Source organism: Portunus trituberculatus, chromosome 16 (genome assembly GCF_017591435.1).
Source record: "Portunus trituberculatus isolate SZX2019 chromosome 16, ASM1759143v1, whole genome shotgun sequence".
Classification (NCBI taxonomy): Eukaryota; Metazoa; Arthropoda; class Malacostraca; order Decapoda; family Portunidae; genus Portunus; species Portunus trituberculatus.
The window spans coordinates 4,971,216-4,995,215 of record NC_059270.1 but is presented as its reverse complement, the minus strand read 5'-3'; the positions used below and the strand labels follow the sequence as shown (position 1 = coordinate 4,995,215).

Below are 24,000 nucleotides of genomic sequence, written 5' to 3'. Positions count from 1 at the left end.
ACAGAAGAAAATGAGAGGATAGGCATAAAAAAAAAAAAAAGGAAATATAGAGTAAAGAGAAGAAGAAAGGAAGACAATGGAAAAGGAAGGAAAAATAAGGAATATGAGGGTTAATAAAGAGGTGAAAGAAGGAAACAGAGATAAAGGGAGGGAGAGAGAGAGGTATGGAGGGAAGGATGGATAGAGGGAAAAAATAATTTGGAATGGGAAGGGAAATAAATGAGAAAAGAAAGAGACAAAAAAAAGAGAGAAATCAGAAATGAGGGAGGAATGAAAGATAGAAAATGAAAGAAAAATGAAAAAAAATGAAAAATGTGGAAAAAGAAAGAAAAAAAAGGGAAGAATGTAATAAAACACACACACACACACACACACACACACACACACACACACACACACACACACACACACACACACACACACACACACACACACACACAAAGAAAACTTACCGAAGGAAGAAAATTACGAAAATGACCAAATAAGTCAAAAGAAGAAGAAATAAATAGGTAAAAATATAAAAACAATGAGGAAAAAGAAGAAAAAGACAGGACAAACAACGAAAACTAAGAATAAAACCCAAAAGAGATGAAACAAAAAAAAATCTCAGAGAAGACAAAAAAAATGGAAAATGGATGCAAGGTACTGGAGGAGGGAGGAGGGAAGATTAAATAAAGGAGGGAATGAGGCAAAGGAGACACAATACCGATTCCTACCATTGGCTAGTCAAGGGAGGACAAGACGAATGGGAGCCTCACTGTTTCTTGCACGTTAATGGTTCTCTAATAGTCAGGAGGAGGAGGAGGAGGAAGAGGAGGAGGAGGAGGAGGAGGAGGAGGTAAGGTAATGCTACAAAAAGGGAATAGAAGGAAGTAGAGTGAAAAAGAGACAGTATTAAGAGAGAGAGAGAGAGAGAGAGAGAGAGAGAGAGAGAGAGAGAGAGAGAGAGAGAGAGAGAGAGCAAGAAATGGTATAAAGAAGGAAACGAAATAAAGAACGTGTCAGTACCTCTCTCTCTCTCTCTCTCTCTCTCTGTCTCTGTGTGTCTCTCTGGTGTTGAAGATTGTAAATGATGTTCTGTGTGTACACTCAAAAATAAAGAGAAACATTTCATAACACACACACACACACACACACACACACACACACACACACACACACTGTTGAAACTCTTTTGTAGGAAGGAACAAAACCTGGCAACGGGATGAAAAGGAGCAGCGAGTGAAGAAGCTCATCCTTAACGCAGTGTAAAGCATGTGGAAGTATTTAGCGGCAGTAGCGCACCATTTGTAACCTAACCCTCTTTTGACCCGTGACCTACAGCTGTGAGTATTGATAGAGAAAGGGAAGGGAAATAAAGTAAACAGGGCTTGGGGTGCATACAAAAAGTCCAACGTCACCAAAAGGAAAGAAAAGGAAGAATAAAGAAAAAAAATCACAGTTCTGTATGTAAAAACCTTTAGGCATTAATTGCAATCAAGATATAAGAATATAGCATAAGGTAACAAGGGAAGCTGCAAGAAGTCATCGGGGTTACGCTCGTCAGCTTTGTGGTTATGTATTATTAGTTAATTAAGGAGGAAGTTCTGGAGGTTGCTATACTAATCATCAGGACAACTTCATGTGTAAGTCACCCTTAGTTAATGATGAACTTCAAGATACTTTGTGGGATAACAACTGCCGTGTATGCTGTTGAAATTAGTATGTACAATTGCTGCGTCTGGCTATTATAAGACGATGAGGCAAGAACTAATCAACTGTAGAGCAGGAAGTGACACAGATTAATATAGAAAGATAAGGATAGTCGTGGAGAGGGATTATAAAGGCTGATGATGATGAGTCACCACCACCACCATCACCACCACCACCACCATCACCATCACCATCACCATCAAACCACCACCCCACCACCATCACCACCACCACCTCCATAACGTATCTCTGTCACCTGAAACTGCTAGGTGAAACATTTTTCTGGCTTACCTCAACTATATTTGATTGGCTTTTGCAGAAATTACTGAGCTTTAAAGGTTTATGATTCTAGTGATTAGAAAATTCTGCACCATTACTGGGAAAAAGATCTTTGAGAAGCCGGTGTATCATTTATTGCTTTTCAGAACAACACTCATGAGAGTTTCAACCCTTTTAGTACTGGGACGTATTTTTACCATGAGTTTTTTCAAAGGTTTATATAGGCCAGAAGATTAATTGCCAATGTCTTCACTATTTCAATCCCAAAATGTGTAAAATCACCAAATACTGAGCAGAATAAAATACTATGAAAAACGCGTCATAGCACTGAAGGCGATACAGCATTCCGCAGTAAAGACTCTGCTCAGGTAACACGGTGGGGTCACGCTGGCCAATCTATGCGCCACGGACACAGCGGAAAACCTTTAGCAACGGGACTTTTACTGCAGAATGATGGCCACAGACAGCATAACCGTGAGGAATGAAATAATAACTCTTAAAGGTATGTGACCAATTCGCTTTCACGGCCCGAGGATGTTGCCGCTCGACTGAAACGGAGCGACGACCACCACGGAATGAAAATGGATCCGTAAAACTCGAGGCTTATCTTTAACTGTTTCTGTAGCGCGCCATCACCTGCATTTCAAAGGAGGTGCATCGGAACACTTCAAAACTACCAAAGACTAAACTGGTCGATTCACTTTTTTTCTGTTTCTTTAGTATGCGGCATTTGAAGCAGGTTTTTTTTTCTGTTTTACTTATTTTTCTTTCATCGGTCTTACTGTAAATTGTAAAGTAAAAAATTAATGTTAAAGATATCTCGAAATATTGAAGTAAGGGAAGACAAAATTTCTTATGCAAGGAACAAGAAACGTCTTTAATTAATAAGCCATCATAATCAACCCTTTCTCTGCTCTATTGTGGCTAATATTAGATATCATGGAGTTTGAAATTTATATGGTACTGAGATCAATTAAATGTAAATACAAAAAAAAGAAAAAATGAAAACTAATAAAGAATAGCTAAATATAAGTAGAATATGAAAAAAAGAAAGGAAATTGTTAAAATAAATTATATAACAATAACAAATTGAAATAGAATAGTTGGAAGCGAGAGACAGAACAAAAATAGATAGATAGATAAGTGAAAAATATATACATGATTGTCTGTAGTGGATGTCTTACATATAAAACTAACTCTATGTAACCGTTTGAAGACTAGAAAAATGAAATAGACAATATATACCAGAACTGATGCGTAAGTTGAAATTGTGAGGGAAACGTAAGAAAATAGATAAATACATGAAGGATAAGAAAAGAAAAAAAAAAAACTACTCAATTATTTTTCACCAGTGTTTCTGTTCAGTGGTGGTGGTGGTGGTGGTGGTGGTGGTGGAAGTGCAAAAAAAGAATGACAGTGAAAGAGGTGAGAAATAAAGGGATAGAAGTAACAATGACACAAAGAAACCAAAAAAAAAAAATAGTAAATAGTAAAAAAAAGTTATAGTGAAGTGAAAAAGACAGTGATGGTGGCGGTGATAATGGGAAATAAAAAGAGATATTTACACTAACGGTTAAGCAAAGAAGGTGACGAGGAAAGGCGAGGGAAGGTAAAGAGAGATGGCAAGGCAAGGCAAGGCAAGGCAAGGCAAGGAAAGGCGAGGCAAGGCAAGGCAAGGCAAGGCAAGGCAAGATAAGGCAAGGCAAGGCAAGGCAAGGCAAGGCAAGGCAAGGCAAGGCAAGGCAAGGCAAGGCAAGGCAAGGCAAGGCAAGGCAAGGCAAGGCAAGGCAAGGCAAGGCAAGGCAAGGCAAGGCAAGGCAAGGCAAGGCAAGGCAAGGCAAGGCAAGACAAGGCAAGGCAAGGCAAGGCAAGGCAAGGCAAGGCAAGGCAAGGCAAGGCAAGGCAAGGCAAGGCAAGGCAAGGCAAGGCAAGGCAAGGCAAGGCAAGGCAAGGCAAGGCAAGGCAAGGCAAGGCAAGGCAAGGCGAGGCAAGGCAAGGCAAGGCAAGGCAAGGCAAGGCAAGGCAAGGCAAGGCAAGGCAAGGCAAAGGCAAGGCAAAGCAAGGCAAGGAAAAACAAGGCAAGGCAAGGCAAGGCAAGGCAAGGCAAGGCAAGGCAAGACAAGGAAGGCGAGATGATGGTGGTGGTGCTGATGGTAGTGATGGTGGTGGAGTCGTGTCATAGTCTCCTCTTTACACACTCAAAGGTAATATAACGTCAGGTAAACTGAGGTGAGGGAGTGAAGGTGGTATGGGTGGTAGGGATGGTGGTGGTGATGGTGGTGGTGGTGGTGATGATAGTGGTGGTGGTGGTGGCAGCAGGAGTTGCGTCAAATCCTCCTCTCCACACACTCCAGGTCTATTCTCATCCGCTTGTCAGTGATCGCGGTGCTTTGTGGCTCCGTGACTGACGTGAACATGATTTACTGCTTCCCATTCATCCATTTTGCGCTCAGACTTTCATGCAGGGAAGAAGTCAATCACACTTCACTGCACTCTTCACCCGTGACGTACAACTGTGAGTATTAATAGAAAAAGTGAAGCGAAATGACGTAAATAGGACATGGCGTGCATACGAGAACCGCAACCTCACCGAAGGGAAAGAAAAGGAAAAATAAAAAAAAAAATCACAAATATAAACGAATACATAAAGAAATAAATATATAAGTCAATACTCATAAAGAAATTGACAAGCTTGTAAATAGAAAAATAAATAAATAAATAAAGCTTATAAAACTGTACACTTTTATTTTTACCCTTCTATTCCTAGTAAACAAATAAAGAAACGAAAAGAAAATAGAGAAAGAAAGAAAGAAAGGAAAGAATTTAATAGTTTCTACAGGTCACCCACCTCGAGTTCCTTACATAACACGCACCTTGCAAATCAAACACACGCACAGTTTAAACAATTCACGAAGTTCTCCACTATTCCTTCTGTCCGTATTGGGTTTCCCGAAATATAACTCTTGATGCATTTTTTTTTTTTCATACATGTCACGGAAACAGACAAAGGGAACACAGGAGAAAGAAAGAAAAAAAAAGAAGAAGAGAAAAAAGAGGAGGAAGAAGAAGAAGAAGAAGAAGAAGAAGAAGAAGAAGAAGAAGAAGAAGAAGAAGAAGAATGAGAAGAATGAGAGAAAGAATATGAAGAAGGAGAAAGAGAAAAGAAAAAGTAGAAGTAAAAAAGAAGAAGAAGAAGAAGAAGAAGAAGAAGAACAACAACAACAACAACAACAACAACAACAACAACAACAACAAGAGGAAGAACAAAAACTACAAGAAGAAGAAGAAGAAGAAGAAGAAGAAGAAGAAGAAGAAGAAGAAGAAGAAGAAGAAGACACCCAACTTGTAACACCGCTTGCAAAATAAATATAAATAATAACAACAGAATGAAACAGAAGAGTATTTGGGGCAGTTGTCACATGAAAGCAGTATCAGTATTTTCTCAACCACCATTATTAATTGATCAGATATTTTAGTTAAGTTTCAATCTTTCCTTTCCTTAGATATATGCTAAAACATTTCTTTTGACACATACATTCAAAAGAAAATATGTCTTAAACAGCAAATGCAATAATAATAGCAAGAAGATTACTAATAATTAAATAAAAATAATTATAAGGAGGTCATTTGTGTACGAGTTGATATACTTTTAATGGCCAATAAAACGAAACAATTTAGTTCTCGAGATTTACTCCGCAATATAGTCCCATTGAAAATAAAAGAAAACGAAGCTAAATATGCCAGAGTTATGTTGTATCTGAGGCAAATAAAACACACACCTACAATTGAGGAAATACAAACTTTTCTTTCCCGCCTTTTTTCTGAAATGTAGAGTGAGCAGCGAGCGCCTAGACAAGCCAAGGTTACAAGGGACGCCACTCTCCGCAACCCCTCTATTGGCTTACGTCCGCCGTGCACCTTGACAATATAAGTCCTTCCTCTCCACGAAAGGCCTCCGTTGTGTGTGCTGTGTGCCCGAGTGTCTTCAAGTGTTGTTGCTGCGTGAGGCTGCCAGAATATTCAATGCACGCTCGCTCTCTCTCTCACACTCACACACACACACACACACACACACACACACACACACACACACACACACACACACGCATGCACACACTTTTTAGAGGGAATGTCACCGCTCACGTTTTCAAGCTAAAGATTTTGTTCATGGTAAGAAGTGTAGAGAGAGAGAGAGAGAGAGAGAGAGAGAGAGAGAGAGAGAGAGAGAGAGAGAGAGAGAGAGAGAGACCGATCATACTATCTTGCATAACGATGTGATGCTCTCTCTCTCTCTCTCTCTCTCTCTCTCTCTCTCTCTCAATCCGGGTCTGCTATTGTCTGTCTGTCTGTCTGTCTATACGTACATCATGATAAGTGAACCTGTCAGCGTGCTTGTGTTTGTTCGCTTATTATTCTGTCTATCTGTTATGTTTGTCTGTGTGTCTAATGTTATACTACGTGGTTATCATGTTCTATTCATATATAATTGTGTGTGTGTGTGTGTGTGTGTGTGTGTGTGTGTGTGTGTGTGTGTGTGTGTGTGTGTGCGTTCGTGTTTCCGTTATTGAGTCTCTTCGTCCTTGTCTTCATTTAACCCTCCTCCTCCTCCTCCTCCTCCTCCTCCTCCTCCTCCTCCTCCTCCTCCTCCTCCTCCTCCTCCTCCTCCTCCTCCTCCTCCTCCTTCACGTGAAGTGGATTGCAATATGTTTTCAATCCTGATATACTTACGTGTGTGTGTGTGTGTGTGTGTGTGTGTGTGTGTGTGTGCACGGGCTTAGCAAAACATTCTTCTCCTTGTTCTTCTTGTTCTTGTTCCTATCGTTGTTGTTGTTCGTATTATAATTGTCACTACTATCATCATGTAGTCTATTTCCTTCTCATTTCGTCGGATACCAAACCGAGAAAGCGGCGTTCCCAACCACCTCGCTCCATCCAAATTAGCTAACAAAAACGCAATGCAGGGAATGGACATAGGGACAGCATTAACACTCCCTCTATGGACCAATGAGATGTGCCTAAACTCACGCGTGCTGGTACAAGAGACTATATCAATGGGGCTAGGAGAGTGAATGACGTGTGAGTATGTGGCCAGTCGTGTTTTACTGCCCGTCCTTCTCCTCCTCCTCATCATCATATTAACGTCGCCATATCATCGGTGCTCTCCTAGTAAGGCGGTCAAGGCCAAGTAACAAGTGGTAGTGAAGGTCAAGTATCCTCATTCCTCGCCCGGCTCTGTTAGCAAGTGACCTGACGGAAAGTAGGTTTGGCAATAAACTTCAAGGAAACAAAGGTGAAGATCAATAAATACACACCTCGGACACTTAAAAGACGCACTGATTTATGTGGGGTTAAGTAGAGGGATCCTTCTTCTTTTCCTTTCTTCTTCTTCTTCTTTTTCTCCTTCTTCTTCTTCTTCTTCTTCTTCTTCTTCTTCTTCTTCTGCTTCTTCTACTTTTTTTCTTCTTCATCTTCCCTTTCTTCTTCTTCCTTTTCTTGTTTTTCTTCTTCTTGTTCTCTTTCTTCTTTCCTTTCTTGTCTTTCTTCTTCTTCTTTTTTCTTCTTCTTCTTCTTCTTCTTCTTCTTCTTCTTCTTCTTCTTCTTCTTCTTCTTCTTCATTTTCTTCTTCTTCTTCTTCTTCTTCTTCTAATAATCATTATCATTACTATCATCAACATTACCAATATCATGAATTTCACAGACTAAATTGGTATACAGTCCCTGCATTGCATTATAATTACTAAGATTTTGAGCTTCACATATACTAGTTATCAATTAATCCTTGCTTCTTGCTGTCACTGTTGTAGTATTCGTTGTCATTGTTGCTAGATTTTGCTGTTGGTGCTGTTATCGTAAGCACCAACGAGCATAGCGAGAATTAGTGTTATCAAAATCAAGGAGGCAGTGATAAAGTGTGGAAATAATAAAAATAAAGATGACGATGATGCTGGTGATGAATCTGAACCTACTGAGATAATTCAGGACTCCCCAGTATGAGAATTATGCTTTATTAACTACCAAAAAACGATCGCAGCATATTCCTAGCTTAGACATGTTTTCATCACCAAATAGATAAAGTGAGACTAGAAAATTGAGAAACATTGGCTATTTCGCTTATATATTCCTCCTTCTAGGCACTTCTACTTCTCTTTCTTTTCCTTTTTCTTGTCTTCATCATCATCAACTTCATGAAAATAACCACTATATTACTTACTCTACTTCTTATCTATCTTTTCTTCCTTTTTCCTTCTTTTAATCTCCCTCCTCATCATCCTCAAGAACATATTTTTCGTCTCCTTCTCTTTGTGCTTCTTTTCTTCCTTTCCTCGTTCTCGTCTTCATCATCATTCCATCTATTCCTTTGCCTTCATGTTTCCTTTTTCTCTTTTTAATCCTCCTCTTCATCACCCTCACCAACATAGCCAGTATATTCCCCCTTCTATTCATTGTGTTTTTTTCCTTCCATTTCCTTTTCTTGTCTTCGTCACCACCCTCATCAAAACAACAACTGCATTCCTCCTTCTATTCCTTATCCATCTTTTCTCTCCTTTTTCCTCTTTTAATTCTCCTCTTCATCACCCTCACCAACATAGCCAGTATATTTCTCCTACTCAACATGAAAAAATACATTCCTTCTTCTGCTCCTTATCCATCTTTTATTTCCTTTTTTCCTCTTTTCAATCCTCCTCCTCATCAACCTAAAGAACATAACCTCTATAGTCCTCCTCTTTTCACTCATTTTGCTTCTTTTCTACCTTTTCCTCGTCTTCATCATCACCCTCAACATAACCACTACATTCCTATATTTAATCCCACTCAATACCCTCATCAACATAACCACTAACCGCATGATCCAAATAAGCAGCTGTAAATACCCTTAACTACCACTCGGTCAACCCTCCGCGTCTTCCTGAAACAGTAAAGCACTCAATGGCCACTAGAACAACAATAGCGGCTCGCTGTTCGGAGCTCCAGAACTGAGGGCGGATATTAGTGGAGAGCGGGCAATTTCCAGCCTCCGCCAGCGTAATCCACGGCAATTATACAGCAATTAACATGGTCATCAGTGTAATGGTTATAAATGATCACGCCCACACAAATATATATGCAATTACACACTTACACGCGCGCCTACACATATACGGCTACACACACACACACACACACACACACATACACGAAAAGGTAATCTCTCTCTCTCTCTCTCTCTCTCTCTCTCTCTCTCACACGTGATTTTATTCGTCTTTCGGCTTCCAAGCTTGTTTTTTATCATTTTTTTTTTGTTTACCTTCATCACCATCATCACCACCACCACCACCACCACCACCACCACCACCACTATTACCAATTCTTACTCCTTCTCCTTCTCTTCTGCCTCCTCCCAATTTCCTTCTTTATGCTCCTAATATATTTTTTTTACTTTATAATGTCCTGCAACCTCATCCCCACCTCTCTCTCTCTCTCTCTCTCTCTCTCTCTCTCTCCCTCTAACAAATAGAGTAAACGCTTAACAACACGAAGGAAAAGTAAGAAATGGAAAACAGGAAACTTCTTCAAACCGCCTCTCTCTCTCTCTCTCTCTCTCTCTCTCTCTCTCTCTCTCTCTCTCTCTCTCTCTCTCTCTCTCTCTCTCTCTCTCTCTCTCCTTCCTTCTTTCCTGCCCTCCCTCCCTCCTTCCTCTCTTTCCATTCCCCGCCTGACGGAGCAGTAATGGCCGACATACCCCAAGGGAGGAGTCTTTGTGTTGAGGGAGGGAAGAAGAGGAGGAGTGAAGAGGGGAAGGAGGGAAGAAGGGAAGAGAGGAATGCCTAAAGATAATGAGAGATAAAGGAGAGGGAAAAAAGTGTATATCGTGTATATCTTTTTTCCTATTAATCCTTATCTAGAGGAGGAGAAGGAGGAGGAGGAGGAGGAGGAGGAGGAGGAGGAGGAGGAGGAGGAAAAGTAAAAAAAAAAAAAATACGAAGATGGATGAAGAATAATAATGGATGATAATAAAAATGATAATGAATGTGATAGTGATGATAACAACAACAACAACAACAACAACAACAACAACAACAACAACAATAATAGTGATAATAATAACAATAACAGCAACAACAATAACAAAAACAATGAAAATAATAATAACAATAAAGGTAGAATAATGAAAATGATGATGATAATAGTAATAATAATGATGATAAGAAGAAAAGATGAAGAGAAAGAAGAAGAAGAAGAAGAAGAAGAAGAAGAAGATGATGAAGAGGAAGCAGAGGAAGAAGAAGGAGAAGAAGAAAACGATGAAGAAGAAGAAGAGGAAGAAGAAGAAGAAAAGTAGAAGAAGAAAGATAAAATGAGAAAAGAATAAAGACAAGCAAGAATACGAAAGAAAGAAGAAAAAAAGAAACGCAAAAAGAAAAAAAAAAAAGTCGATGGAGAAATAGAAAAACGAAAATAACAAAAAACAAAAAAAAGTGAATAAAGAATGAAAAATAAAGACAAAAGAAAGAAATGAAAGAAAACGAGAAGAAGAAAAATGGACACACAAAAAGAAGACAAGGAAAATAGAAAGAATGACAATGATAAAGGTGAAAATACTGATAATAAACAAAACTGAAGAAGCACAAAGCGAGAGAACAGAGGAGAAAGAGAAGGAGGAGGAGGAGGAGGAGGAGGAGGAGGAGGAGGAGGAGGAGGAGGAGGAGGAGGAGGAGGAGGAAGAGGAGGAGAGGTCAAGAGGCAAAAGGCAGAAAGAGGTGAACTGAGTCTTCTCAATTTCATCTCATTGCCTATATTGTGATAGGGGCGAAGAGAGAGAGAGAGAGAGAGAGAGAGAGAGAGAGAGAGAGAGAGAGAGAGAGAGAGAGAGAGAGAGAGAGAGAGAGAGAGAGAGAGAGAGAGAGAGAGAGAGAGAGAGAGAGAGACGCATAAAACAGAGACAGGAACACGGAAATGAGAAAAGAGAGAAGAAGAAGAAGGAGAAGAAGAAGGAGATGAAGAAAAGAAACGAAGAAGAAAAAGAGGAAAAAAAAGAAAACGAAGAAAAAGAAGAAAAATATGGAAAAGAAAATAGATAAACGAAGAGAAGAATGAAAATGAAAATGTGACATGAATGAGAAAAAAAAATGTAAAAAAAGAAAGAACCAAGAAGAGAAAGAGAGAGAAGAAAGAGAACCAAAGAAAAAGGAATAAAGAACAAGGAAAAAGAGAACGAAATTATATAGAAAACGAAATGAATGGATGGAAAAGGCAAGGAAGGAAGAAAAGAAAGGAAGAATGGAATAAAAAAAGGAAGGAAGGAAGAAGGGAAGAAGGAGGAAAGAAGGGGGTGTGGGTGACGCTGGTAATATAAAAGCCACGAATGGAGGAGGAGGAGGAGGAGGAGGAGGAGGAGTGCCGTCTCGATACTGTCTCTTTCCTTCCTCTTTTCCTTCCTCCTTTTTCTTTGCCTCTTAATTTACGATTCTCTCTCTCTCTCTCTCTCTCTCTCTCTCTCTCTCCTTTTTGTCATAATTATCCTCTATTCGTCCTTTTCTTCCTTTCCATATCTTTAATGACCTGCCATACGTTCTCTCTCTCTCTCTCTCTCTCTCTCTCTCTCTCTCTCTCTCTCTCTTCTGTTCGTCGACCTTATTCCCTTCTTCCTAATATACCATTTTTTCTTTTTTTTTTTTTTTTTCCGGCTCAACCACTCCCCTCAATTATTTCTTGGATTTATTGTGCTTTATATTTTAACCCTTCAAATACATGGGCCCTGAGAGAGAGAGAGAGAGAGAGAGAGAGAGAGAGAGAGAGAGAGAGAGAGAGAGAGAGAGAGAGAGAGAGAGAGAGAGAGAGAGAGAGAGAGAGAGAGAGAGAGAGAGAGAGAGAGAGAGAGAGAGAGAGAGAGAGAGACTTCTACTTCATCTTCTACTACTACTACTACTACTACTACTACTACTACTACTACTACTACTACTACTACTGCTATAAATGCCACTCTCGATTTTTCTCTCCCGCCCTCTCCTTTCCGATCGTCTTGTATTCGTAACCTGAGCCAAGTATTGCTTCACAGATTCTCGCAAGGAGGGGTTGAGTTACAGAGAGAGAGAGAGAGAGAGAGAGAGAGAGAGAGAGAGAGAGAGAGAGAGAGAGAGAGAGAGAGAGAGAGAGAGAGAGAGAGAGAGAGAGAGAGAGAGAGAGAGAGAGAGAGAGAGAGAGAGAGAGAGAGAGAGAGAGAGAGAGAGAGAGAGAGAGAGAGAGAGAGAGAGAGAGAGAGAGAGAGAGAGAGAGAGAGAGAGAGAGAGAGAGAGAGAGAGAGAGAGAGAGAGAGAGAGAGAGAGAGAGAGAGAGGATTTTCCCATAACTACTACTATTACCACTACTACTCCTACTACTACTACCACTACTACTACTACTACTACTACTACTACTACTACTACTACTACTACTACTACTACTACTACTTTTTTTCTGAAGGAAGGAAATAAAAGTCTTGTAAAAATTTCTATGATTATGCACAAAAAATAGGGAGAGAGAGAGAGAGAGAGAGAGAGAGAGAGAGAGAGAGAGAGAGAGAGAGAGAGAGAGAGAGAGAGAGAGAGAGAGAGAGAGCATGTGCACCCCGAAAAACAGAAGCCGTCTTATGTAGTTTGAATCTACATTTGAAAACCAATTAGGAACGTTCATTATCTCAAGATCACAGGAAAGAAGAGACTGAGAAGCAAGAGGAGGAAGAAGAAGAGAAGGAACACTGAAGAGGAAGAGAAGGAACACTGAAGAGGGAGAGAAGGAACACAGGGAAACGAAAGAAAAGCCAATTGTAGGCAAAATATGCTCTTTTAAATTCCCCGATGAAAAAATTGCTTAATAATAATCAAACTAAACGTAACTTAACTTGAAGAGAGTGATAGTGAAAAATTAAGGGAAAGTTAAGCGGAAGTAGTAGTAGTAGTAGTAGTAGTAGTAGTAGTAGTAGTAGTAGTAGTAGTAGTAGTAGTAGTAGTAGTAGTAGTAGTGATAAGAATAGAAATAATAAGGTGTAGGTTAAAAAAAGAAGAAGAAGAAGAAGAAGAAGAAGAAGAAGAAGAAGAAGAAGAAGAACAAGAACAAAACAAGAACAAGAAGAAGAAGAAGAAGAAGAAGAAGAAAAAAAAAAAGAGAAAAGAGAAAAAGAACAAGAGATGAAAAAGAAAAAAAAGAAAAGAAGAAAAGAAGGTCATATAAAACAAAGAACAAGACGACGACAACATATAGTAGTAGTAGTAGTAGTAGTAGTAGTAGTAGTAGTAGTAGTAGTAGAGAAGGAGGAGGAGGAGGAGGAGGAGGAGGAGGAGGAGGAGGAGGAGGAGGAGGAGGAGGAGGAGGAGGACGAGGAGGAGGAGGCGGCACAAATTAACCCAAAGAAAGAACAACTAAGAACAAAACTTTTATTTCTCTCAGTGCTGCTTATGTAATATATACCTGCAATAATACAAAAAAAAAAAAGAAAAAGAAAGGAGAAGAGAAGAGAAGGAGAAACGAGGAAATGAGAAAGAAGAAAAATTACGAAAGAGTGCAAGGAAGAGCATTTTAATTACATGCATTCAAATTAAAGTCAATCAGATCAATACGAGTTGTAATTGATAAGTAAAGATTATACATTCAGTACATACAAGGTTTTTTTTTTCCCTCCATCGGTACACTCAACATTAACGGTACAATTTTCATCTAGAACATTTATAGTAGTGTGTGTGTGTGTGTGTGTGTGTGTGTGTGTGTGTGTGTGTGTGTGTGTGTGTGTGTGTGTGTGTGTGTGTGTGTGAAATTTTTAAGTGCAATTAATATTCTGACCTCCATAGATCCTTCCTAATGTGAATAAAATCGACTAAAAATGTATGTGAGAGAGAGAGAGAGAGAGAGAGAGAGAGAGAGAGAGAGAGAGAGAGAGAGAGAGAGAGAGAGAGAGAGAGAGAGAGAGAGGACAAATAAAACTTTTAGCACAATACACAGGACTGCAATACAGAGCAGAAACACACAACAAAATACTACACTTTGAACACTTCCATTTCTCTCGCTGTGATAGAAATAAAAAGCACAAAAATAAACTAAACTAAAAATAATACACGTGAAATAATTGTACCTTGAATAATTTCCCAGTGTCACATAAGACTTAAATATTGATTACTTTCTGTGTGTGATTCATCTACCTATTTCGATTCATTATTCTTACTTTTCATTATTTTTTTATTTTCTTTATTGATTTTTCATTGAATTTTCGTTGTTGTTATTAATTTCTTTGATTATCATTGTGAAGATTTTTTTTTTTTTCATTCAGTTTTATTGCCTTTGTGGGATTCTTAAAGCAATGAAATATGACTCTGTCCTTCACGACTACAGCTGTGATTAAAAAAATAGTACAAAAACTGAATAGACAAAAAAGTAGAGTAATACACGTGAAATAATTGTACCTTCAGTCTTTTCCCACTCCCACATAAGACAAAACAATATAACATGACTCTCTCCTACACGATTACAACATACGTACTTACACATATAAAAGCAACAAGGGGAAAAATATTATCACGTGAATGTTCAAACTGTCACTGATTTCGAAACTATTGTTGTGAAATACAATGTTGGTATGTGAATAATGTTGTTCGATGAAGTTTGTATTGAAATGGTAACATTATGAGTAGAAAACTGACGTGTTGTGTAAAATTTTAGTTGTAATTCAGTGATGGAAAAGTGTGTGTGTGTGTGTGTGTGTGTGTGTGTGTGTGTGTGTGTGAGTGTGTGTGAGAGAGAGAGAGAGAGAGAGAGAGAGAGAGAGAGAGAGAGAGAGAGAGAGAGAGAGAGAGAGAGAGAGAGAGAGAGAGAGAGAGAGAGAGAGAGAGAGAGAGAGAGAGAGAGAGAGAGAGAGAGAGAGAGAGAGAGAGAGAGAATCCATCGTTCTATCTATAATATACTAATGAAGATCAATATAAAAAAAATAGAAAAAATATAGAGCATACTAATAACACACACACACACACACACACACACACACACACACACACACACACACACACACACACACACACACACGAGGTTGATAAGTTCTTACGTAATTTTTGCAAAGAATTAAACAAAAAAAAAATATATATAGATGAATATATTTTATCATTACTATTTTTTTTTTTTTTTTTGACAAAGGAACAGAATTTCAGATTATCATGTTCTCAGCCGTGAAATTTTTAAATGCAATGGTGTAAAGTTGCTGCTAATTATGAGGTTTTGTTTTGGAAGAAGGGAGGAGGAGGAGGAGGAGGAGGAGGAGGAGGAGGAGGAGGAGGAGGAGGAGGAGGAGGAGGAGGAGGAGGAGGAGGAGGAAAAGGAGAAGGAGGAGTAGAAAAATAATAATAATAATAATAATAATAATAATAATAATAATAAGAAGAAGAAGAAGAAGAAGAAGAAGATGAAGAAGAGGAAGAAGAAGAAGAAAAGAAAGAAGACCACCACCATCACAATCAACAACAACAAGAAAAAGAACAATAACAACAAAAAACAACAAAAATGACAACAACAGCAACAAGACCAACAACAGGAGTACCAGGACCAGCAGAAGCAATGATGATGATGATGATGATGATGATACTACTACTACTACTACTACTACTACTACTATTACTACTAAAGACAAATAAAAAATCGCCCCCACAAAAAAAAAAGTTAGAAAATATGAAGACAAAACAAATATAAAAAACAGAAAACAAAATATCAAAGTTAGAAAAGAAAAACGGAGGGGGAGAAACAACAACCCAGAGGAACAACACAATACAGAGAGAGGAATGAGAAATCTGGCCACCTCTTACAACCAGTTTCCCTGCCAGTCAATTATTAAGGCACAGGTGGTGATTGGTGCTGCATCCATTCACCTACCTGCCCTTACTTGTCTGCCCATACCCTTTTGTCATTCTTCCCTCTCGTCCCATCATTTCTCCTTCCCTCGCTATTTCGTTCCCCTCTTTTCATCCTTCGTGATTCTGTCTATCTATCTATTCATCTGTTTTCATTTCTTCATCCACTTCTACATTTTTTTTCTGTCTTTATCCTTCCGTCTCATCTTTGCTTCTTCTCCCTGTCCCATCTATCCATCTTTCCCTCATGCTTTTCTCTATCTATCCCTTCTTCTCATTATTCATCTTCCTCCATTTCTCCTACGTCCCATTTCGTCATCCGCTAACACCTCTTTCGCCTTGTCTCCTCCTTTTTCTTTCACTCCCTCTCTCTCTCTCCTTCTTCTTCCCTTACTTATTTAACCTTCCTTCTCGTTCCCTCTTCGTCTTCCTGTCACCTTCCTTCATCTGTCCCTCTTTCTCTCAGGCCTCTAACTCCTCTTCTTCTTCTTCCTCTTCATTCTCCTCCTTTGTCTTCTGTCCCCACTTCTCTCCCTCCCTTCCTCCTCCTTGCTGGACGCTGTGCAGAGCATTATAGTGCTTAAGTAACTAATGTTTATGGGTCAAACTTACGTTAACTTACATAAACAACTCGAGAGAGAGAGAGAGAGAGAGAGAGAGAGAGAGAGAGAGAGAGAGAGAGAGAGAGAGAGAGAGAGAGAGAGAGAGAGAGAGAGATTCTTTTCCTGGAACTTGGAATCATTATTTGAAAGATTGCTTCAATATTGAAAATCTTTTCTCGAGACCCACATTACGACAACAACAACAACAACAAAGATAACGACAACGGTAACAACAATAATAATAGTAATAATAATAACAATAATAATAATGATAGTGATAACAATAACAACAACAACAGTAATAATAATGCGACAGTAAGGAAGAAACGAATGAGAATAAGTAAAGATCATTTTCATAAAGTAAGATGAAACATTAAATAGTAAAAGGAAAAATATTAAATTGCAAAATTAATTCAGTACCAGTACATTACTATATCACTACTGCTACTACTACTATTACTTTTACTCTTACTGCTACATCTACTCTTACTACTACTACTACTACTACTACTACTACTACTACAATAAACCTTCTATAAACGGAACCAATTGGGAAAGATGCATGACCGTTTATGAGAAAAACCGGTTTATAAGATGGTTGGAACAGCACTATGTAAACAGACTAGGGTCGATATGGACGGTGATGCATTCGGTAACACATGTGTCTATAGTGGTTGGCTTCAATACATACGTTCTTCTAGTGTCGATCTTTAGAGGAACAGAGGAACACTTCTTAATTAATGTAGTAATAGAAATGGCAAGACAGATCAAACTGAGAGTATTTTAAAAGTATTTTCTAGCGTGTTGCACTCACCAAACAAGGAAGGGATGCGGTGCTGCGGGGTTACAAAGAGCTGGGGTATGAGACGAAGGGTATGGAGGGAAAGCCAAGTGACGCTCACACCACTACACGACACCACACTGCACCAGATAACCACCCACACTGAGCTGTTTTCAGTCGGCGCAGCATCTTCCCGCACCAGTGGTTTACCCGAGAGATACGCACAGTGTCACCGGCCAAGTGCAGTCGGCTTTCACATTCATCGGCTAAATCATACGTGTGGTCAGTTTATGGGGAGCATTTCGATTAGCACAAAGGGATCGGTCTGCTAGGAATACAGTTTAACATTTTCAATACTGGGACACATTTTTACTAATAATATTTTAGTATGATTAGACGATTTTATTTGCATTGGGAAGTCACTAAGGAGGTCAGAAGATTAATGGCCGGAGTCTTTACTATTTCAATCCCGTATAAGTTGCTGCGTTAAATCGCTAAATAGTAACAGAATGAATATGAAAACGGGACATGGTACTGAAGGGGTCAATGGCATACAGTTTATCAATGGTTTACTGTACTACTGTATTTACTTCTACTACTATTAACCCTCTTCAGTACTGGGACGCATTTTTACCTTTATTTTTGTGTGTGATTAGACCATTTTATTGACATTAGGAAGGGTCTATGGAGATCAGAAGATTAAAACCCACAGTCTTCACTATTTTAATCCCTACATAATTTTTTGAATTTGTATAAAATCACCAAATAGTAACAAGAATAAATATAAAAACACCTCCTGGTACTGAGCAGGTTAAATGTATCACTAATATATACTGCTGCTGCTTCTAATAACATCAATAAAGAATAGCATCAAATTTTCCGTTTTCTTTTGTCCCTACCCGAGTAATTCGAAGCAAGTAAAGCCTCGAAGATAAATGAAACCGAGTGAATCACCGACACGAATCCATTGAAGGAAAATAGAGCGAATCAATAATTACCAGATCGAACCACTCACCAAAACACCGAGATAATGGAATGGAACCTTAATGAATCTCTCTCTCTCTCTCTCTCTCTCTCTCTCTCTCTCTCTCTCTCAGTTTCATATTTTTTTTTCTGCTTGTCTGTCACTTCATAACTGTCCTCCTCCTCCTCCTCCTCCTCCTCCTTTCTCACCTCCTTCATTCACTCTTTTTCTCCTGTTTTTATTCTTTCCCTCCTCACTTTGTCTATTCTATTTTCTTTTATTCCTCTTTCTTTACTTTTCAGCCTCTTATATTTCATTCTCATGTTCATTCATTACCTCATTTTAATTCTTCATGTCTTCCTTATTTTTTTTCTTTCTTTTCTTCCTGTTTTTCCTTTCTTTTGCGATTTATTTTCATTCTCTTCTTCCTTGTTCAGTATTCTTGCATTTTCTTTCATCATATTCTCATTCGTCCTTTTATTATTCCATCCATCTTTCTCCATTTTATCATTTTTCTCAATCATGTTCTTCCATTCTTCTCTTTATCACGTCTCTTATTCCAAAATCTTTCTTTTCTTCTTTCTTTTCTTCTTTCTATTTTTTTTTTGCCTTTTTGCTCTTTCTTCACCATTTCCATTTATCTTCCTTTTCCTTCATCATTTGCTTTCTTGTCTTCCTATCTTGTCTTTTATCTTCTACTATTCCTTCTCTCCTTTCTTTCTCTTTCCTCTTCTCTTTTCCCTTACCGTATTTCTTTGCCATCCTTGCTTCCTCTTATTTCTCCTCCCCTTTTCCTAGTTTTCTTACTTTTCTTTCATTCTTATTCTTTCTTTCCTTCTGCTTTTTCCTTCTTTTCATTACTCCTATTCATCACTATCCTATCTTCCCTTCAATTTTTCCCTTCTTTCTATCTCCACTTTCATTATTGTCTCCTATTCTTTAACTTTTTTCCTGTTTTTCCTATTCTTCTCTCTTTCTTCTTATCTGTCTTTTCATTCCGCTTCATCTTTCCTATTCACAACTCACCACCTATTCCTTAATTTTCTTCGTCTCTATCCTTCCTATTTTAATTTTCACTCCTTTCTATTCCTTCTCTTTTCGTTCTTCAGTTTTCTCTCATACTTTTCCTCTCACTGTCCTTATTTCCTCCCCTTATCTTTCCTTATCTCTATCCTATCCCTGCCCTTCCATCCACCTTCCTATCCTCTACTCCGTCCGTCTCCAGCCAAGAACACCTGTAATTATATCTACCTTGATTACCTGTCCGGGCAGCGGTGAGGGATGGCCTGAGGTGTCGTGGGATTGGTAAGGAAGTCTTCCCTCTCTCCCTTCCCCGCGGCTGTTCCCAGGACCCGTCGCCGCTAATCAGTTCTGGCGGGAAGAGGCTGATGGCTGGTGGTTCATAGTTCTCTCCTTCCATTGTCCCCTGTACCCCTCTTTGTGTGTGAGTGTATTGGTTCTTTTCTTTTGTCTTGGGTTTTGTTTGGTATCACTGAGGTATAATTACGTCTGCTTTCTCTCTTATACTTATATACTTTATACCATGTGGGCTTTTCACGGGAATTTATGGGCTAAAGGGGATACTTTTGGGGGTACCTCCTATCTCAAAGCCCAACCGCTAGGAGACCGTTGCCCCGAGTGAGGAAGCCCAACCTACACTCGGACCGTGGACAGGATTCGAACCCGTGCGCTTGGAGACCCCTCGGACCTCAAAGCACGCATGGCTCCACTGCACCACCTCTCTCTCTGACCTTACACGTTGTTTGGTTACAATTAATGGCCGTGCAGCGCGGTCACTTCTACTCGTACCTGCCTACCCACATCTGCCTACCTAGTATCCAGCCACACACACGCACATACACACACGCACACTAAAACCTAGTTGATTACATATTTTTTTATTCAATATTTTTTTTCCTCCAACATTCTCTACAGCTTTCTGCGAGGCTGGGTTGATGTAGCAAGGAAGTGTGTGTGTAAATTAGGTCATAAACTCTGCTGGCACGATCTTTTACGTGCCTCACCGTGCTCTACAATAATAATCACTACGAACCGGTCACTTTGTATTGTTGCCACCAGCAGGATAAGTGGCGGGAAGACCAGGCTCCGTAATCAGGTTGTCAGTGTTGAGTCAATAGGGAGGTTGCGAGAAGGTCAGACCGGTTTATGAATGGGGATGATAGGTGGAAAAAAAGGTAGGTATGTTTTAAATAGAGGCTGCCACTTAGAGGCCTGTTACATTCCTTTTTTTTTCTATCTCTCTCGCTCGCTCCGGTTCTGCTATGAATTCTTTGCATCCTTTGTCCTTTTAAAAGAATACTAGACAGATTTATGCATGGGGAAAGACAGGTGGAAACAGGTACATCATGTTTTATGCAGGGACCGCCACGTGCAACTCTAATAGCCTCTTGTAACTTGCATTGTTTTCTTCAGTCTTCTTTAATGGCCAAGATTATTCTGTTCACTTTAACTTGAACTTTGCACATCCCTTGCCTGCCTCGTGTTGATTTAGGAGTTGCCTCGTTTAGTTCAATTGGCCTTTTGCGGTTTCCTTATCGTCTTATATTCTTAATTTTTTGGGTAATATTTATAGAGAACAAGACAGAAATAACACGTATTGACAATTGAACTACGTGTATGCTTCGTCCATACTCTAGTTTGACGTAATTGATTTTTTTTCTTTTTTCTTACGTAGGAGAGAAGGCCAGCGAAGGGCAAAACTATATTAAATAAAAAGGCCCAATTAGGTGCTTAGGAAAATAAAAAGAAGGGAAAAAGAAATGGAGAATGATAGTTTGAAAGAGAAGGAAATAGAGAGAGGAATTAAAGGCGGTCACACGCTGGCATTAAGAGTGAGATGAGGAGATAGGACTAGATAAGGATGACAAATTAGCTAACTAAGAACAACACTAAAGGAGAATAATTGCGGCTATAATTATGACACACACACACACGCACACATACACACACACACACACACACACAGAGACACACACACACGCAAAACCATACACATTTATACACTCGAACATAAATTAAACAGCAAAAAAGAAGAAAATATACAACTGAGACACAACATGCAACAACTTAGACACAGCCACACACACATACGTGCTTAACAAAACAGATAACATAAGTAACAGATGAACCGCTGGGATGCAGAGTAAACAGGGTCAAAGGAAGGCTGAAATGATATACTGACGGAACGCTACATAAATTTCACACAAGGAAGAAGAAAGATGAATAAATGTGAGAGGGAACAGAAGATGCATGCAAGGTTGAGGTATAGAGGGAAAAAATGCACTAGTATATGTTAGTGTGCACGTAATTAGTTAGATGAATAGCCTAATAAGACACGGTAGAGAAAACACATACGAAAGATAGAGATAACAGATAGAAGGAACATATAGATACCGGGAGGCTGACACACAAACACCTGCAGAAATGATGAACGAGAAAGACAGATATGTGGAAAGAGATATAGATGTGAATTCAAGTAGGTAGTTCAAGAGAAAGTTGATGTATAGTCGCCTGCAGAAGTGATGAAGAGAAAAGATAGATAAAGAGCAAAAGATAAGTATATGAGGTAAGAGAAAGAGGAAAAAAAACTGGTATATCTTTCCATAAGACATAATTATCTGCACCAGTGACAAGGAGAGAGAGAGAGAGAGAGAGAGAGAGAGAGAGAGAGAGAGAGAGAGAGAGAGAGAGAGAGAGAGAGAGAGAGAGAGAGAGAGAGTTTCTTATAAAATAACCAAATAATAGAGGTTATACAAATACGAAAATACGTTTTTTTTCCTAGAATAACCAAAAATTGAGTCTTTCTTATTATGAATTACTGCAATATTATCTATCTTAACTTTTCTCTTTCCTCTTTCGCCATCCACACACCCACCTACCCACCCACCCACCCACACCCACACACACACACACACACACACACACACACATACATGAAAGAAACCCATCGAAGCCCTACGAATTTTTTTTTCCCTTCCTTCTTTCTTCCTTGCTTAATTTCCTCACAATTTTTCCTTCTAAATCTACGTCGTGAGTATATTTATGTTATCTCCCTCTTTTCGCCATGATATATATTTCCCTCCCACGTCCGATTCGTGAGTGTAGGCGTGTAATTAAGAGACGTCCCTCATTTGATACGCGATACCCTGTGACGCCAGACAAAGACTGAAGGAGGAGACTCATTACAGGACGAGGAGCTGAAGGAGTGACCGCGTGGGGTTCAAAGTGCATGGCGTGAGAATGGCGACACGTGTGCATGCCTACGTACTGTACACCCACCCACCCACCCACACACACACACACACACACACACACACACACACGGTTGTAATTATTTTTGGTTTCTATGCAGTGTCTATAAAAGAATAAAAAAAGGATAATCAAAGAGGAAAGAAAAAGGATTATTTTGTTTTAAAGTATTGGTATTTAATTAGCCGTCCGCCTACTTCACACACACACACACACACACACACACACACACACACAAAGACAACTGTTTGTGGATACGTTAAATAGAAAAAATCTAATACAGGGATTTTTGCTTTCATCCATAAAAAAAAAGAATAATTGAATAATAGAATAATTCCACTCCGTCAAAAAAGTGAAATAAATAAATAAATAAATAATAAAAATTTCACAAGAATAACAAACCAATAAAATAACTAAAACGCTGCCATCACACCACACTACAATCATCACCACCACTACACCACTTAAAAAAATCCCTCAGTGCAAGTTTACCTCTCAGTCTGCACGTCTAATGCACACCGGCCAGCCCTTGACAGAGGAAACTTTCGGGTGTTGCTAAGGTTCCCGTGACGCCCGCTGGTGACCAACTGGCGTGTCTTGTCGACGTCGCATGATAAGGTAACCAGTGATGCATGTAAGTCGCTATTCATGGCACTACATACACACGTCTCGGTTCTGAGGGCATTCACACCTCGTATTTAGTATGCTATAAGGGAAAGGCTTTATGGTAAATGAGAGGATGTTCATATAAGCTAAATATCGAACTTGTCAGGTGTTAGAGGGGATCGGTGTGTGTGTGTACAGCTGCTGCTAATAGTGTTGATGTGTTTAGTAATGTGTGTGTGTGTGTGTGTGTGTGTGTGTGTGTGTGTGTGTGTGTGTGTGTGACGATGATGATTCGTGTCATTATGGTTGTGGTGGTGAACTACTCCTACTACTACTACTACTACTACTACTACTACTACTACTACTACTACTACTACTACTACTACTACTACTACTACTACCATGATGTAAACCTAGTAGCTTTTTGTAACTTACTTTATGTTACTTATATTCAAACTACAGTTATTGCAAAAAGAAATGGTACAACAAATATTACTACTTCTTCTACTCCTACAAAAACAACAACAACAACAACTGCAACTCTTTCTGTTGTTACTACTACTACTACTTCTACTACTACTACTACTACCTCAACCACAACCAAAATCGAATTGCGTACAGAACGAATCATGTTTCACACTGGTCATGTATCTTTCAGATCTATAATTGGTTTCCCTTTCTTTCACAAGCGGTCAGCAGCGGAGCGGACAAGAGGAGCTTGACGAGCAGCAAGCTATAGAAGAGAAAGAGGGAAAGGGAAACTGAGAATGAGAATAATGACCAGGAAGAGAGAAAGAGAGGACGACGAGAATCTTTACTGAGAAATGCTTCACACAGGTTCAAGAAAATATGACAATATAATGGTATATCTCGAGAATGTTCTATTATTTTAACGAGGGCATCGTATCATGAACAGGAAAAGTACCACTGAAGACTCAAAAATTGTCCCTTACGAGAGCAGGAAGA

The 24,000-nt window shown here is 39.2% G+C and overlaps 1 protein-coding gene across 9 annotated transcripts in view; it reads right to left on the bottom strand.

Annotated features, from left to right (window-relative positions):
- LOC123504515 (cardioacceleratory peptide receptor-like) overlaps nucleotides 1-24,000 on the bottom strand; it is a 281,235-nt gene that overhangs the window by 169,164 nt on the left and 88,071 nt on the right. The window contains exon 1 of one of the 9 annotated variants that reach the window (XM_045255090.1): nucleotides 17,229-17,396. The exons of the other annotated variants lie outside the window; for them this stretch is intronic. The gene's annotated coding sequence lies outside the window, so the exon portion shown is untranslated. Of the gene's footprint in view, nucleotides 1-17,228; nucleotides 17,397-24,000 lie in introns of those variants that run through there. 9 annotated transcript variants of the gene reach the window in all.